The sequence below is a fragment of the Poeciliopsis prolifica genome, unplaced genomic scaffold, assembly GCF_027474105.1.
Source record: "Poeciliopsis prolifica strain line A6 unplaced genomic scaffold, Auburn_PproV2 SCAFFOLD024, whole genome shotgun sequence".
Lineage (NCBI taxonomy): Eukaryota > Metazoa > Chordata > Actinopteri > Cyprinodontiformes > Poeciliidae > Poeciliopsis > Poeciliopsis prolifica.
In genome coordinates this window covers 5,766,180-5,782,770 of record NW_026562399.1, presented here as the reverse complement: position 1 = coordinate 5,782,770, position 16,591 = coordinate 5,766,180, and the positions used below count along the sequence as shown (strand labels likewise).

At 38.7% G+C, this 16,591-nt stretch overlaps 1 protein-coding gene across 4 annotated transcripts in view; it reads right to left on the bottom strand.

Moving 5' to 3' along the window:
- The window catches only part of ntm (neurotrimin), a 224,514-nt gene that overhangs the window by 43,274 nt on the left and 164,649 nt on the right, over positions 1 to 16,591 (bottom strand). The gene's annotated exons all lie outside the window — the stretch shown is intronic.

The following is a 16,591-nucleotide window of genomic DNA, read 5'->3' as shown; positions in this document are numbered from 1 at the left end:
AAACAGTCTCATTATTATGGGACTCAATTACAGACACGGTCAAACTAAACTGAACTCTCAAGTTTTGCGAAGGCATGATGAAGAAAAAGATTTTTCTACCGACTATCAAAGAAGATACAAATAAGTTCTGATGTGCCACTTTCTTTTCGGCTTTTATTTTCTTCCATAATTCTTGATAAATAAATGCTTTCACTGAGTAAAATGATCAGAGACATTCACTGCTATGCCAATGACACCCAGCTATGTTTATTCATGAACTGTACTGATTTAAACAAGTTAAGCAGAATACTGCTCTTTTGAAATACAAGGTGCTTTCTCGTTGGTTTTTTGTGATAATTTAAAGAGCCTTTGATTCATCTTGGACCACAATATGCTATTGAAAAATGTCACAGGTTTTCAGAATGTCCACTTCCCAAATATTGCCAAAATTTGAAATATCCTGTCACAAGTTGTGGAGTTAAAAAGCTCATATTTCAAATGAGTATCCCGCTACATCCAGATGAGAATTAAAAGTGCTCTTTCTCCTTGAAGTTCAGCTCCGAGGAGGAGCTGCGTAGAAATACACACAGCTTTGTCGGAGCAAGCGTTTAGGCACCCCCAAAATGGTTGCCGTTCCTCAAACGTCCATGAAGGAGTCGAAGCAACACTCCAGGAATGTTTTCAATGAGGGAATAGTGTTATAACATAAGAATTTAAAATTATTTTTCACATGAAACCCTTCAACCATCCTGCAGTCTTATGCAACAGAGTCACTTAGACTCCACAGGTTTTTCTCCGTCTGCGCTTCTACGAGCTTTTAGTGTGGCTTTGCAAGTTGACGGTCTGTCTGAGTCAGTGTCAGCAAACCCACAGCACCTCCAGCGATTAGCACCACAGATCATGCTCTCATTTACATTAGAGAAAGAGAAAAAGAAATGCGACACAAGTTGACGTAAGACAATCAAATCTTCCTGACCAAAAACTACGATCGTGAAAACACACAGCTTCTGTTTGTGGTGCAGATCAAGGGGCTGTTCTCCACTGATATCCCATTGTTTGAAGCAACACTTTCATGTCTAACTGAAGCCTGTTCGCTTTTAGATTATTTAACATTAAAGGCTTTTTTTGTCTCTCTCTCTCTCTCTTCAGTCGAAGCTCTCTTGTATGATGAGCCACAATTGTCCCACAAACATCGATTCTTCATTCACCATATGCAACTCTTTCCTTCACAGTCTCACCCCGACAAGCGGCGCAGAGGCATTAAAGGATTCAGTGATCATCTCTGAACTCTACACAGGTGCCTTTTCATCCTAGTAATAAATATATTTTTTCAAACCTGTCTTGAAAAAAAAGACGCAGTAAGCCGAAACTGTTTACCTGTACCCGGCCCTTTAGTGCCTTTCGGCTGTTTCTGCTTCTGTATGTATGTGAAAAAGCAGTTTTTAAACCCACAGGGTGAGATGCGGTAGACCACTCCAAGCTGCTGTTGCTGCGTTGCGTGTTAGAGCTCTAACTCCATAAATGCCAGCTTTAAAAATGCAAACACCCTGTGAAAGAAAATAATAAGCAAATAAATAAAAATGGAAGTTGAAAGAGCAACACCAAACAGCACACGTTTTCTCCCCAGAAAAAAAAAAAAAGACTGCTGTTACTCATCTGCAATAAAGACATGGGCATATAGTTGAATCTATCAATCAATCAATCAATCAATCTATCTATCTATCTATCTATCTATCTATCTATCTATCTATCTATCTATCTATCTATCTCTATCTATCTATCTATCTATCTATCTATCTATCTATCTATCTATCTATCTATCTATCTATCTATCTATCTATCTATCTATCTATCTATCTATCTATCTATCTATCTATCTATCTATCTATCTATCTATCTATCTATCTATCTATCTATCTATCTATCTATCTATCTATCTATCTATCCATCTATCTATCTATCTATCTATCTATCTATCTATCAGCGGTTCTCTCAGGTCAGGATCTGAGGGTGTTTTCCAGGCCCAAAAGGAAACCGAGTCCTTCCAGCAAGTTCTAGTTCTGCCCCAGGGTCCCGCTGCAGTGTGATGAGTCCAGAAACCTCCAGAGGGGATTCACCCATCATGCATCTTGATCAGATGCTGAAAGCCACCTCAAGTGACTTTGATGCAGTGGAGGATAACTGAGGTCTTTCTACCTTATCTCTAAGGCCGAGTCCGGCGTCTCTACCCAGGAAGCTCATTTGAGCCACTTTGTGCCTTAAGATCCTGTCCATGAATACCACACAAAGAGTCAGGGAGGGAGGAGGGAAAGAAAAAAAAAACTAGCAAACTCAGGCAGAGTACAGTCTGCACTTGGAACACTCTGGAGAGATTATTTTATATATCTGCAAATATATTTGCTTCGTGGCGCAACACCAGCGGTGAGAAGCTCAATAACTATCCAGTAATTGAAAAAGGTTTCCTTTCAGTTTTGACTGGCGGCGTTCTTAATGACTTTCATAAAAGAAGCAGATGACGGAGACTAAAATGAACAAGCTAACCAAAGAGTAGATTCTATTCACACTTTACGAAGTCAACAGAAATTAGTAGCTCCCTAATATTCGACTGCTAGTGAAAGCGCCTATTGATGCCACAAAACGGGACCAGTTGAGCTGATCATGAATAAACAGGTTTATCATTGTCTGAGCTTTCTGGAAATAACTTAATCTCCTCTCAGGCTGCCAGGTGTTTTTCTGCGGCTTTTGTGACAGAGAGAATTCTGTCGAGTTTCCATTCAGCTTTCAGGCTGTCAAAAACAAACTGGGCTTTTTAGATGGAAAAACTCAAATGAAGCGACGTAATTAATGACTCAGAGAAGCAGCTCGTACATTCAGGGAGTGAAACAAGCACTGTTGAGTCAGCAGTGTGAATCAGACTCCAACTTCAACCTCAGAGAAAAGTTGCTTATGCTCGTTAATACTAATTAGAAAAAGATCAACTTAACCTAACAGTTAAGAAAGCATAGATCCTCAGGCACCTTTCACAATCAATAAAAAGTAAAAAAAATTAATAAAATAAGCCTTCCGCTTATCATGCATAAAATCAGCTGTTATGATTCACAAAGTTCCTAAAGCCTAAAGCAGATAAGTTGTCGACAGACTGATCAGGAATCTGAATGTACACAATGTACATCACTTCCTGTTTGAACATTAGCAGACACAGCACTTTCTGGATCGAAGCTTTTGTCCCTCAACTATCTTGCCTTATTTACCAATATTACACGTCAGGTTTAGCGGATTTTGCCACAGGGAGTCTGAGAGAGTGAGATCAAATCCGGAATGCCAAATGATTCGAACGGCTGGTCTGATTTCGCAGCGATTGGAGACGAGATGAGAAGTGAGCGGCGGGTTAATTAATGCTGAAGGGAAACAGGTAAACAGTGGAACTGGAAGACACAGTGCAGATTTAAAGGTAACACCAGCTGCCCTTTGCTGAAGTAATTTCACAGAGGATTGTCTCTACATGCTAATTCTACCCTTTAATACTCTCCCTCAATTTCATCCTTCTTTTTTTAATAAGCTTGAAATTAAAACAGCAGCACATGCTGGCCTATTTCACAAAAGAAACGATAAGGCCCGACATTGTGAAGAAAAATGAGTCAGGGGGGTTACATCAGGCAACAGCTATATCAAAGCAGAAGGTATGAAGAATGAACTTGAGGTTAACGAGATGCTGTTCCCAGCGTTCCCTGCTCGAAATGTTCATTTCACAATATTGTTACTCCTCGTTACAGCTTCGCTGCTTTTCAACGCCAGGCTCTTGTGATCCTGTTGGACCTGAAAGACGAGGCATTCCCATCCAGCGTGAAAACAATCACCGGGTTATGGTTTTTGTACTGTATTACAACACATAATTAATATGATATTTGCAAGTTTATTTTTGTTTTGCTTTTTACCTTCAAACTCTGCTCCTTATCTGCAATAAAGACACGGTAAAAAAGATAAAATCTTGTCTTCCTGAGAATGGGCGTAGGCAGCAGCTTTAAGTTTTAATGAGGGGAAAAAAAATCTTGTATTTTATTGAAGCATAATTTTATGTTTGATTAGATTTTTTTATGTTTTATTTTTGAATAAAATTCCAACGAGATGACATCAGCATAATAATACTAAGAAATGAAAGCAAATTAGTTCAAGCATGACGTCAGTGGTCAAAATTTGCAAAAAAGCAGGAAATAAATATTGAACACCTTTACAGAATTGTGTCAAATACTTTGCGGGGACACGTAAAACTTTAAGCTGTCTCACATATTCGCCTAAATAAGTGATTGTGGATGGAACTGTACAATGTCCTGAATCTGCAATAACCACCCAGGTGATCAGAGATTTTCTTAAAAAAGTTAAAACCCTTAATCAGTTTTGTAGATTCTCAGACAGATTCATCTTACCTAGTGCATATGTTTGAAGTTTAAAATCAATCAGAAATCTGCAAGACAGAAGATATTTTGTCAAAAATGCCAGAAAAGCTCATAAAGTGTAGAAAGCTGAGATTTGAAAGGGAGGAAAACACAAACAAACTGTTGGATGCAAGTTTTCCACTGATCAAGTCTCATTAAACCTTTCACTCAAGGTGAAACGTTCAAGTTTGTGTTTGAGCAGAATATAACAAAGTCTTCAGACAGTAACATCTGATGTGCAACAGGAAGTGCTTGCTGATGTGAGAGACGTGTCTGACCCTCAGAAGCTGAACGGATGTTTTACCCACAGACTGCAAATGAGAAAAGTTGCTGAAGTGATCTGGGATCTCAGCCGTGTGTCTCGTCGTCAACTGTCATACTTCATTAGACAAGATGGCTTTCTCAATTACGTGCAGAAAAACAAGACAACTTCTTCATCAGTCTCCAAAAGAATTGGATTGTTATTGATAACATTGCGAGAGCCGAACAGGACAATCGGGGCTCCTTTTAGCATAATCTCTCGTAGGCATATGCTGCTCGGCGCATGCTGACGAATAATTCCATTACCCTCGGTTTGCCATGAAAGCACTTAACTGGGCGGGCGGGTGGCCGTCAGCCGGCAGACACACAGCATTAGCTGACATCTCATCATTTTCCACTTTTCAGCAGTTTTATGGAAACATGATAGAGTAACAAAATGGGCCACTAAATGCCTCCAGAGCCCTGAGTACACAACAGGTGGGTAAAATAAATACTGGGCGTCTCAACGATTCGGTTGATTTGCGTATTTCTATTGGGGCTGCCGACGTGAAATTTACACTATAAAGAATTTCACATATAAAAAATAAAAACAAAACAAGTTATTCCATCAATTAGGAAATGGGGGGGAAAATGGAATGTATTCATTGTATAGCATGAAACAAGCAAAAATGGAGATTAAGAGCCCAAGTGAAGTTTGTCAGTATTTATGAAATAAATAACTCATTAGCAAAGTATTGATCAGATTATCGTGACTAGTAAAAGCAAAGAAAACCCCCACCATTGGCCAAGGTTTTTGCTGCATTTTTAAACTTCTGAATTTTCAGTGAGCACAATTGGAGCCATTATCAAGAAGTGGAAAGAACATCATTTCATCCGATACAAGCTGAAACCCCCTCATAGGATTTCTGACACCGAGCCAAAATAAACCAATAAAATCCATCACAAGTGTGACTTAGAAAATGGGCATTTCTGTCCAGAGTCAAAGACTAAATTGAATCTAATACAGATTTTTAAAGGAGACTGGAAACAGGCAAGAAACCAGCTGAAACTGAAGGCTCGGCTTTAGACTGATGTCTAAGATGGCTGATGTAGATGTAAATGGCTACAACGAAGGATTCCAGCAAGAGCAGTAAAGCTGGTCATTGGAGGGTCGGGGGTTCTTACTTTTTGTCAGGGAAAATACTTGTTTTTTCCTTATTTCTTTGGTTAAATTAGTAAATTAATATATTTTTTTCTTTTGATGTGCAATTAAACCACTTCCTTTGTTGTACAGATTTAAAAAGTTAGAGTCGCCAAAAATGTTCTTAACGTTTATTAAGCATGAACCAGATATTCAAATTATGAGTACAAATATGTTTGTGATTTGGTTGTGATTTTCATGTTTTTTTTTTTTGAAGTATTTGTTTAGATTTATCTGATTGTTTTTTCAGTTGAATTGTTTGGTTTTGTTTCTTGTCATGCTTCATATTTGGAAGTTTTCCTTTTTCTGATTCTTTTCTTCTGCTTCTCTCTGCCAGAGGCTCGAACTACAAAGCCAGCTCAATACACTCAGGGTTTCTTTTGTCACGTTCACTGATACTTTGATGATGGGTATCAACTCGCTCAGCCAACCAGGTTCTCTGACTCTGGATAAGTTTATATCCATACAAAACCGATGGATTAAAACTAGTGGACCGGAGACAATGAAAAAGGTAGAAAAATGACAAATCCTGCAGTATTACAATAGTCAGTAAATATCACTGTCACAACTGTAAACTACAAATGGATCTGATTTAGTTCTGCTACTGAGGCAGATGGTATAATCTTTGAGAAACACTTGATTTATGAGATCTTTGATTTCAAAGATCTCATCATGGATTTACAATTGCTGATCAATAAAACATTAAGACTGACATTTATTAGCTCTCAGAGCCCAATACTTCTTAATTTCCCAATTTGCTTCTAAAAAACAGAAGCAATCTGTTCTAAGCTCCCAATCTTATCCATTTTATGAGCAACAGAAGCAGCTCATTTATATGAGGTGAAGCTTGTCTAGGATACGACTAAATGCAACAGTTAGCAAATCATTTGCTAACACTTTATACCAACAGTCTTTCCTGTCAACTTTTGCACAATCTATACAGAATTTCCGCGCCCATACCTCCTGATTGCTGCTTACCTCGACTTCCAGTGCAAACCCTGAAGTGGCCTGGTGTGAAATATGACAATAAAATATTTCAACAGATTGCGTTTTACAGCGGTGGGTTACATCAAAGCCTACAAGAATTGACCGTAAATTTCTAAAATATTCAAAAGAAGATGCAGCTTGGAGAGATGAAATACTCGTTCCTTAACTCCCACAAACACACAGGGTCCACAGTACATTTCCACTCCATCTGCTGCTAAATGAAACCAATATTTAAGTTTTATGTTACAATTACGTCTGTTAGCAGGATGCTGCGGAGCAGGGTTGATAAAATATCCAATGCATCAGTAACAAAAACATGAGGATTTTTGCTTTACTCATTTCCATTGAATTGTTTAAAAATCTTCCCAGACTGATATACAATGTGTAACAGCAGCAGAAAGAAACAAAAATGCTCATCTCCCTCAGCACAACTTGAACAATCATGGTTGAAAATGCAACAATACATTAGTGTTGACAGCTTAAATCGGCTGTAAGAATGTCCAGTTTTTAATTGAACTGCTGACGTCAAACAATGTTGGCAAGGCCTTCGCCGAGCTGTGCTGCAGAGCAGGGAGTACTCTGCAACGCCACAACCCTGGTGAAGCACCTTAAAAGTTGACGCTGATGTTTCCTTCTCATTGTAAGTCTCCGCCAGTAAAAGAAGCTACAATACAACAAGCCCTGCACATTTCAGTCCAAACAAATGTTCTATATTTGAGAGCTTCAGATTTTGTTTTTTCTTTGCTTTAAAACTACTTTATGTGATCCAAACAGGAGCTGATAAAAGTCAAGCAGAAATGATCAGAAACCATGGCAACCATCCTTGCTGACTCCAGGATGCAACCAAGAAATGTGTAACGTTGACTGACCAGAAACTGAAAGGAGCTGCTGCTGAATAGATTTTCTTGGACCTTGTCTACCTGTTATCCAATTAGTTCTTTCACTGCATCAATGCATGATTTTACCAAGGAATGTTAACAATTATCACCTGATCAAAGTGATACTGAAACTATTTTTGGAATGCCAAATGGCTGAATGACTTCTTATTTCTTTTAAATACTTTTCACTTTTCTTTGTCTTTTTATTTACAAATATATTTCTTTAAAATAACACTGGGCAATGTATGAAGTATAAAAGTGTATGAAGTATAAATCCTAGTCATGGGATAACAGGATTAACTGCGAGGACATTTGGTCACAAAAAATTGGCAAGACAAGTAGAAACACCTTGAATGGAGTCTTGAAAATCTGACCACTTTTACGATGGATACAAACATCTCCTAAAAAAAATGAGTCACCATTCTGAGATATGCACTCCTACATCGGGAACGATTAGGCAGAGATGTGACAAGTTCAGGGAAGAAGTCAGACTGGGAATCCACTTGGAATGGCGTCGTAAATGTTTCCAAGAACCCCACTGACAGATTTATACATCTGAAATTCTTTCATAGAACATGAATAATGCAGAGAATAAGACATCAAATGGGATTAGTCTCTGATCCATATTGCTCGTTTTGCCCCTCAAGGAACCATTGGCTCTTTTATGCACATGACGTGGGATTGTCCAGAGGTAATTAATCTATGGGAAAAGGCAATTGGAAAAATTACAACCTTAACCAGAGTACAATTTCCAGTGGACCCAGCAACACATCTTGTACATAATTATTCCTCTCTTCTCCTTACTGAGAAGTACTGTACAGTTTGACTTGCAGGCCGACAAGCAGTCAGGAAGATAATAGCTCAGCGACGGAGACGAGGATTGGTGGGATGGCCCAGTGGCTACTAACGTGGTTCAAATTTTGACAAGTTTCTAAATGTTCTAAATGTTTAGTGCTGGAGGTAAATATTGTTTATGGTGTCAACATCTGAGTTTTAAATTTTTTTCTATTTTAACATAGTGACAACATTACTGCCGATAGTGACAATTTTGACAATACTGAACACTCTTTACCCAAGGGGTTGTCTGAGGTTATAGAGTCCAGATCATAACTTTATCATGAATGTGCACATTCACTTTTTTCTCTTAATTGAAAATGCCCTATAGTGTCTGTTTCATATTTCTTGACAGTCTGGTATGATACTACTATCTGAGCAGTTCATTAGCAAAAAAATCTTCAACAGAAACATAATTAGTCCAGCGTACTTGGGAAGAGTACAATGATCTCAGGAACCATAAATTGAATGGATTTTAATTAAACCGTAAAGCTTTTGACATCAAAAATGATCAAAAATGTTCCACACAAGGTACCAGAGTCTGTTGTCTCTAATGATACTTCTAATAAATGAAAAAATGCAGACACATGTACATTTCTCAGCATGCGTTCCCACATACTCACGCTTCAAGTAATATTTCTTACTAACAGAGATGTAGAACAAGAATGCAGGATGATTCCTTGTTCCTGTTTTATAATTCAGAGTGAAGGTCGCCTTCGGGTTTCTCTTTTGTTATGTCGTGGTTTGATATGGTCTGCTGCATTACTTTTGCTTATTTATTTGAGAACCACATAAATAAACTAAATTGGGAACCTTTGAGAAAAGATTAATCTAAAAATACACCCAACTCAAGACAGCACCTTCTTATGACCAATAAATCAATCCCCTCTTTGGGTTCTTGACTCACAAATTATAGTTGTGATTTGGCGCTGTATAAATAAACTGAATTGGATTCAATTCTTTTATGCCCCTCAAATTTATTTTGCATAAAAGCTAAAACAAAAGAAAACCCACTGGAACCTGAAATTCTCCCTGATGGGGGAGATGGCGAGCCAACCCAGAACCGACCCCAAGACTGTCCATCTGGAGGGTAAGGACTGTCAACCCCCACTGTTCAGACCGAACTTATCGCAGCACTCTGACAATAACTACAGGACTCAAACCACTGCACTAACAACAGCAGAGGAACTAAATAAAATATCAAGAACCAAGGCTAATTGGAAGGAGAGGTCTTTCAAGATGTTGTGATTTCGTCCACAAACTTCAAAATGTTTTATCCTATTATGAGACCGAAGGTTTTGAAATCCCTTTCTTAAACTACATTGTTTGTTCTACAAGTTGAAATGAAAATTTTAATTAAAAAATATCTTCTCCCTTTTTATTAGCTTTGTCTTGAGACAAAGAAATTGTTGAGAGAGTCGTTCAATGGCCATGCCAAACAAGACAATGTGTCATGTAAACCGAAAAAATCTCCTCAGAAACGTTGAAGAAACACGACCATGGCGTTGATCTGTTTTCCAGATTAATCAGAAGCAAATGCGATCTGATCGGTGATTCATTTAGAGGGAATTATCGAGAAAATTGTTGCCATCCTCAACTCAAATGACTGTTTTACGATCTTGGCTCATGAGGTTTTAGCAATAAAATGCATGTCCTCTTTTAAAGACAGCTGTAAGAAAGGATTGGAAAACAGCAGGGAAGGAAGTTCTGACTGTCTGACTGACGTAAGGGACACAAATTCATTAATGCAACGAACAAAGAAACAAAAGAAATATCAGGGCAAATGAAAGCTTGTTGCTCATGGGAACAAAGGCTTTGACATGGAGCATGAAACCTGAATAACAGATGGATGATCAGGCAGACTGAATCATTGTTAACACGGTGTGGCTTTTCGGACCGACATGGCCTGCGCAGGCTGATAAGTGTCTCATGAGGCTGTCAGCCAACTTCGGCCGAGGCGGCGACATTCATTACATGCAGCCTCGGGAGGCGTTTTGTCTTTTCCTTCGTCTACCGGAGTTCGGTGTGCTTTCAAAAATTAAACGTAGCTCTGATTTATTGAAGTTACTGTCCTTTTATGTGGCAGACTTGAAAGGACGCTACCGAGGAGCGCTACAATGCGTGAGCAAAGACCAATTACGGAGGGTTGGAGGGTGTACTTGATCCACAAAGATTTGGTTTGCAATGGGATACATGCCTATTGATTCTGCAGACCTTCCTCGTTCACCAAAGATTTTCTGTGTCATCATGAAAGGTATTGGAGAGCAGAGTGGCCATACAAGAAGGTTGATGTTGAAAGCCATGGCATTGGGGATATTATAAATGATAACAGTAACAATAATTATGTATTTAATCTAAATATGAATACAACGTGGTACAGCACAGTAGTGAACACACATAAAAGTGAATCTAAAAAAATGCTCTAAACATCTACATTAAACTCAGGTTTAGTAAATCGTATTGCGGGAGGAATATCCTCGCTATCTGATGATCAGCGTGCTGCATGTTTTGCTTATCCGTGAAGGCAGACACACCAAAAATGTTTGCCCTTGTAATTCTCCTCGCTTACTGACCCAATTCTGTTTATGTATTGCTTGTAGGTCAGGTGTGGACATGATTTTATATGTTTCCTAAATGCAAAAACCTTTAGAAGATCAAGCCCCGAACGTTTCACGAAAGCTTCAAAAGAACTACAACTGAAACTGCATGCAGTATGTCCCTGCACTATTAAAAATAATGCAACCAAATGATTCTCATTGAATTGGATAAAAAAAATATCTCCAGTATTTGGAATCAGAGTAGGTGAAATCATTTCTACTTGCAGAATATGAGAAAAATGAGAGAAAGTATTTTTAGAGATTTAACGATATTCTGAGTCTTACATCCATTACTTTTATTTTGGAAGAATTACTGGTAAACTGTGTGATTTTGATTTAAAGAAAAATGAGGATATCCTTCTCTCACATGTCTGTATTTGTCCTGTTACATCCCAGGCCTCCTTTTGGTACATTCATCTCAGCATTGTCTGGGGAAAGACTTGAACACATAGGGATCACAAAATACCTGATACCAGTTTTTTCAAGGTTATGATACATTTATGTTGTGCACCAGAATTATTTGTGGAGTACCACAGGGTTTAGTGCTCCGGTCTCTCCCCTTTACTACATGCTTCTAGTTCATAAATTTAGACCACATGGAGTAACTTGAGTAAGCTAGTTTAGGTAATGGCTGGTTGTCTCCTTGTGACCAAACAACTGAATTTTAGTTTCATCTGACATTTACTGACATAGAAAATGTCTGTAAAAAATGAGGTCTTGTACTTTTGCACATCTGCAACCTGTATTCTGAATATGTGTGACATTTTTCCAATTATGTTTTTTTTCCCCGTCCTACTGGCCTTTCGGCCCAAACTGGAACAGGGCTCCTTTCGCTGTGAACAAAGACCTCGCAAGATTTTCTGCTTTTGTTCTGTGGCTGACGTACAACACGTTCCTCTCCAGGGACACACAGAATGATGGGTAAAAATGTACATGAACAGATGAACGAGGCACATTGAGACTTTTGAAATTTGTACCCAAAGAAAAACCAGAATGAGATCCACTATTCTCTTCCTCATGTCTTCCGTAAATTCCTTAAAGTGCTTCCATTTAACTCAGAGTCTGAAAGTCATAAAACATTTACAAATTTGTGCAAAGTAACACCAATCATATGATATATAAAAATGTGAAAGAAAGATAGGAATTGTGAAAGGATATATTTTCTAAAATGAATACGTTGTCTCATTCAAACAGACCTTCACACAGCTAGAAAAAGGTAAGAAGTTTTTGATTCAGTCCTAAGTGACATAACATTTCCCAGCAGTGGAATAAATGTTTCAGAAACATCCACAAGCGTTTACACTAATAGACAGTTTACATATTATGATTTATGGATTCATAGGAAATCCAAAAAGCACAACCATAGCTGGAGTTGAGACCCTCCAAGCTATGTGCCCCTCAAGATACAATTATGTGTTTGATTAAACAAACAAGTCCAAATTGCATTGTCGGTTTACTCATTTTAAGTGAAAAATGTGTTCCTTCATCACTCACAAAGTACTTTTGATTCTGTCTTTTGTGCTCTTTACAGAAAGCTTTTTTTTCTGCTTCAGTCACGTGGCAGTAGGCATCATGTGGAAAATGTGAAAATAGTTCATTCAGTTCTTTCATACATATTGGAACAACTGTTACCAGCTTGGTCCAAATCAAATTGAAACTAATTCAAATTAAATCCATTCGTCTCGTAGTGTCAATTTGCAAACACTCCAAGTTTAATCAAAGTAACTTGCTCTGTTGAAACCTCTGTGAGGCAGCCGGTTCGGTGAAGTCATGACATTGAAGCCTCTCCGGCGAGCATAAAGCATCGGCTAAACATTCAATCAGTCGGACTCTTCCACTGTTTGGTAACATTATCTCACATTATCTCATTCTCAGAAAGGTGATTCTGATTTCTGCCCGCTCCCAGACACTACTGGCTTGCCTCGTCTTTCACTGTCAAATATTAATTTCCGTCTTTTACTGTGTCAGCCCTTTTCATGCAGATAGATCAAAGATATGTCTAAGACCAGAGTAAGAATCGAAAACTAACCATCATACTTTCTTTTTGGAGCGATGTGTGGTGTAGTGGTAGAAGAGGCACCTCCAATACTGCGGCCATTAGTCTTTGATTAAGCCACCTGGGATAAAATCCAGACAGGCAGATGCTCAAACTACCCTTTGGTCATACAGTTATAGTAAAAACACACATTTCCCAATTTAATCTTTCACCTCTGGCAAAGTCAGGTTCACATTCTGCCTTTAATGAAGCCAATTATACTTGATTCTGATTTTGCTATAAATGTTCATCCTTCACACTTCTACTTTAATTACTTTTGCTTTATACAGCCTTTTTATAAATCCTGACCACAATGCTGTTTCTGGATTGCGCTGTAAAATGGCATGTAAAGTACATAATACCTGCCTCTTTGTGCAGGTATTAAACATAGTAAACCATTTAAAATGCTTCTCTCAATTGGTCTGATTTAATCTTTCAACCTTCAATGTTGCGTTTTTATCAGCTGTAACTGGAAAATCATCACAGGAAACAGAAATAAATAGTTGACCATGTCAGTCTGTTCAATTCAAAATTATGGCAGTGACGAATGTAAACTATAATTATCATCATATGTCAGCCATAGGGTCTACGATAGGGTCTAATTCAGAGATTCACCGAGCTCGTATGCAGTATGGGAAAATTGCAATTGGCAATTTTACGGAAGAGCTACGGATTCAACATTTTTGAGTAACAGGTAACTTTTTATGAACCTGAGGACTTTGGTAGATCCATTGTCGGTGGAAAACAAAACCAAGCCGTCATCCTCCAACTAGTTCCTGTTGTCGGCCATGTTGTTGCTCATGTGCGTGTTCTGACTGCTGTTTCGTGAAACACATCTACTTCCATGCAGCTGAAAAACCACCTGGTCTTAGCTCAACAGCTTTTCATCGAGAAAAGCGTATTCTAAAGTGCAGTTCCCGTCGAGTGAATTTATTCTTGTAACTTCAATTTGTGTAATTTTCTGCTTAATGTAAAAGTGAGTTTGTTTTCGCAGTACTAACTGCCTTGTTTAATTTCAAACGGAGAACTGAATAAAATATGAAATTCTCCAATGAACATAAACTTATCGAAGAGCAGCAGTTGGCGGAGGGCGAGGCAGCGGGATGTTCAACATGCAAACCAGAATAAAACAGCAGATCTCACTCCTGCTCCTCCATTTACCACATCAGTCACTCTTCTGAATGCAAAGGCAGAATGGAATCCAATTGGTGATTCCAGTGCACCAGTCCTCTGCGAGTGTTTCACTCTGCACTCACTGGCTGCGCTTCTGGCCCTGTATGCAGATTAGGTGCCACTGAGTCTCTGCCCTGCCGTATTGTTTTAGCAATTTCTCACTCTGCCTTCATGAATAGATCCTTATCTGCATTGTGAAAATTCAATAAAGCGGTGTTGAACATTGGCTTGCGGCGTTGTCCTGTGATTGAGAGCACCGTGTGAGCTCGTGTGCACTTCGGCTACGGTTCTAGTGGGGCGGGGAGGTGAGCACTCACACCTGAGCTCCCACTAAGATGAACTGCTCATTAGCTGTTTGTTAAAATCAAGTCAAATAATAAGGAAAGAAAAATGGGACTTTAAAGTTAATACACTTAGTTTTCAGTGACGTCGAGCAACAGAGCCGGATTTTGTTTGTTGCCAAGGAAACAAATTGCAAGTAAAACTTTCTTAGGACTTAGGGTTAGGGTTAGTCAATAAAATCCTCTATGGGGGCAGGATGTATTATGCAAGCTAATTTGTTTTATTTATTTTTTGTATAATGTGTTGCTTTGAGTGTCTTATGGATGTTTTTTTTAAAAAATCCTTAAATCTGCTGTAGAGCAAAGACAGAGACCCATTTCAAGGTGGAAACTAATGCAAAGTCACCTTTCTTTTCAGTTATTTGACAAAATGTCCATATTATCTGAATGTAATATAGCTACTTGATTGTGATGCAAAATTTAAATGTAAATATAACACATGAGGTCTCCCTTTCTCCAGCTAGCAAAACGTATTGCAAATTTCTTATTTTGTTTTTTGTTTTTTGTTTTTTAGATGCATCACACTCTGAATGAACTCTGAAGATTGAGTCATTTTCTAACACAGTTGTTTTGGGTTTGATGCAGGAAGCCGGCTGAAGTAATAAGAGATTCTGCAGCGACTTTGGTTAAAGCTGAAAAACTAAGAAGGCAGCTTGATCACAATGAGAGTCACAATGAGACTGCAGTATACGTCAGATAGACATTATGACAATAAAAAAAAGAAGAAAAGGAAGCCCTTCATGCAAACGAGTCAATAAGGTATCTGCGACTTTGCCAACTTTGTAGTCTGTTTTAGCTTGTCCTTCAAACATTGAAACAAAGAGAAACGTTATGTGCCTTTTCACTTTTCACCAATACAGTCTTAACTAATAACTGAGATATTACCACAGTATTTAAATCTGACCTTGACAGCGACTACCTATAATTCCAGTCTGCCCATCTGAGAGCAGGTTGCAGCTTACAAACCCAGATGTTCAGAAACTTTTCTTTGCCCTCAACTTCATCCTTCTGCCAAAGCAGAAGTGTGATTTAATCTAGTGGGTCTGCCCTGAGGCCCGCTCCCACTGGGAGACACCCAGACCAAATTCTTGCCAGAAACTGGCTCCTTTTAATGCAGCCGAGCAGCTCAGAGTATGGGGAAGTGCAGGCGGACTGGCTCCGAGATAATATATATACATATACAGAATATATATGTGCATGTGTCTGTACATATGCACAAGTCAAAAGTGTAATCAGAGCAGGAAAGCAGGAGCAAAAGAAAAAGAATGACTTTTAATAGGCCCTTCAAACTGTGCAGTTCCAAAAGTTTCTTTTATTTGAGAAACTGCATTGTTCAAAATGAAACCAATTTCCTGTTAAGCGACAGGAATAAAGGTAACACTGGGCAGCTTGTTTTCTGAACAGCAGGGTCCTGAGGAGGTAGATGAGAAACTTTCCAATTTGTGTGTTTGATTGATTCTGCAAACCGAGTGGCTACAAAACTATTCAGACCACTGGAATAATGTAATATTCGGTTTTGCAAGCAATCGTTAAGGAGCGAAAAACAAAAAAAAATCCTGACGGCCAGAACCTTTCTCACCGACAATCAAATGAATAAATTCTTTCATGACACACGTTTTCAGTAGTGGCGGCAACGATCTCTCGCAATTTGAACCTGTTGACCAAAGCAGAGGTTTGTGACACTCATGCTGCATTTACTTGCACTGACTTTGCACCACTGGTGTCTCTCCTCATGTTGCTTCGAGAGACTTACCACATTAACATCTACAGTCAATGTGAGACTGTTGTGATCGTTGCTCACCAAAGCCGAGCGGCATCTTCCTCAGGGCTCAGAGAAGGGGAAAGGTCATCTCTGGTCAGTATTGCTCGATGACCTCCTGTACCTTACTGGAC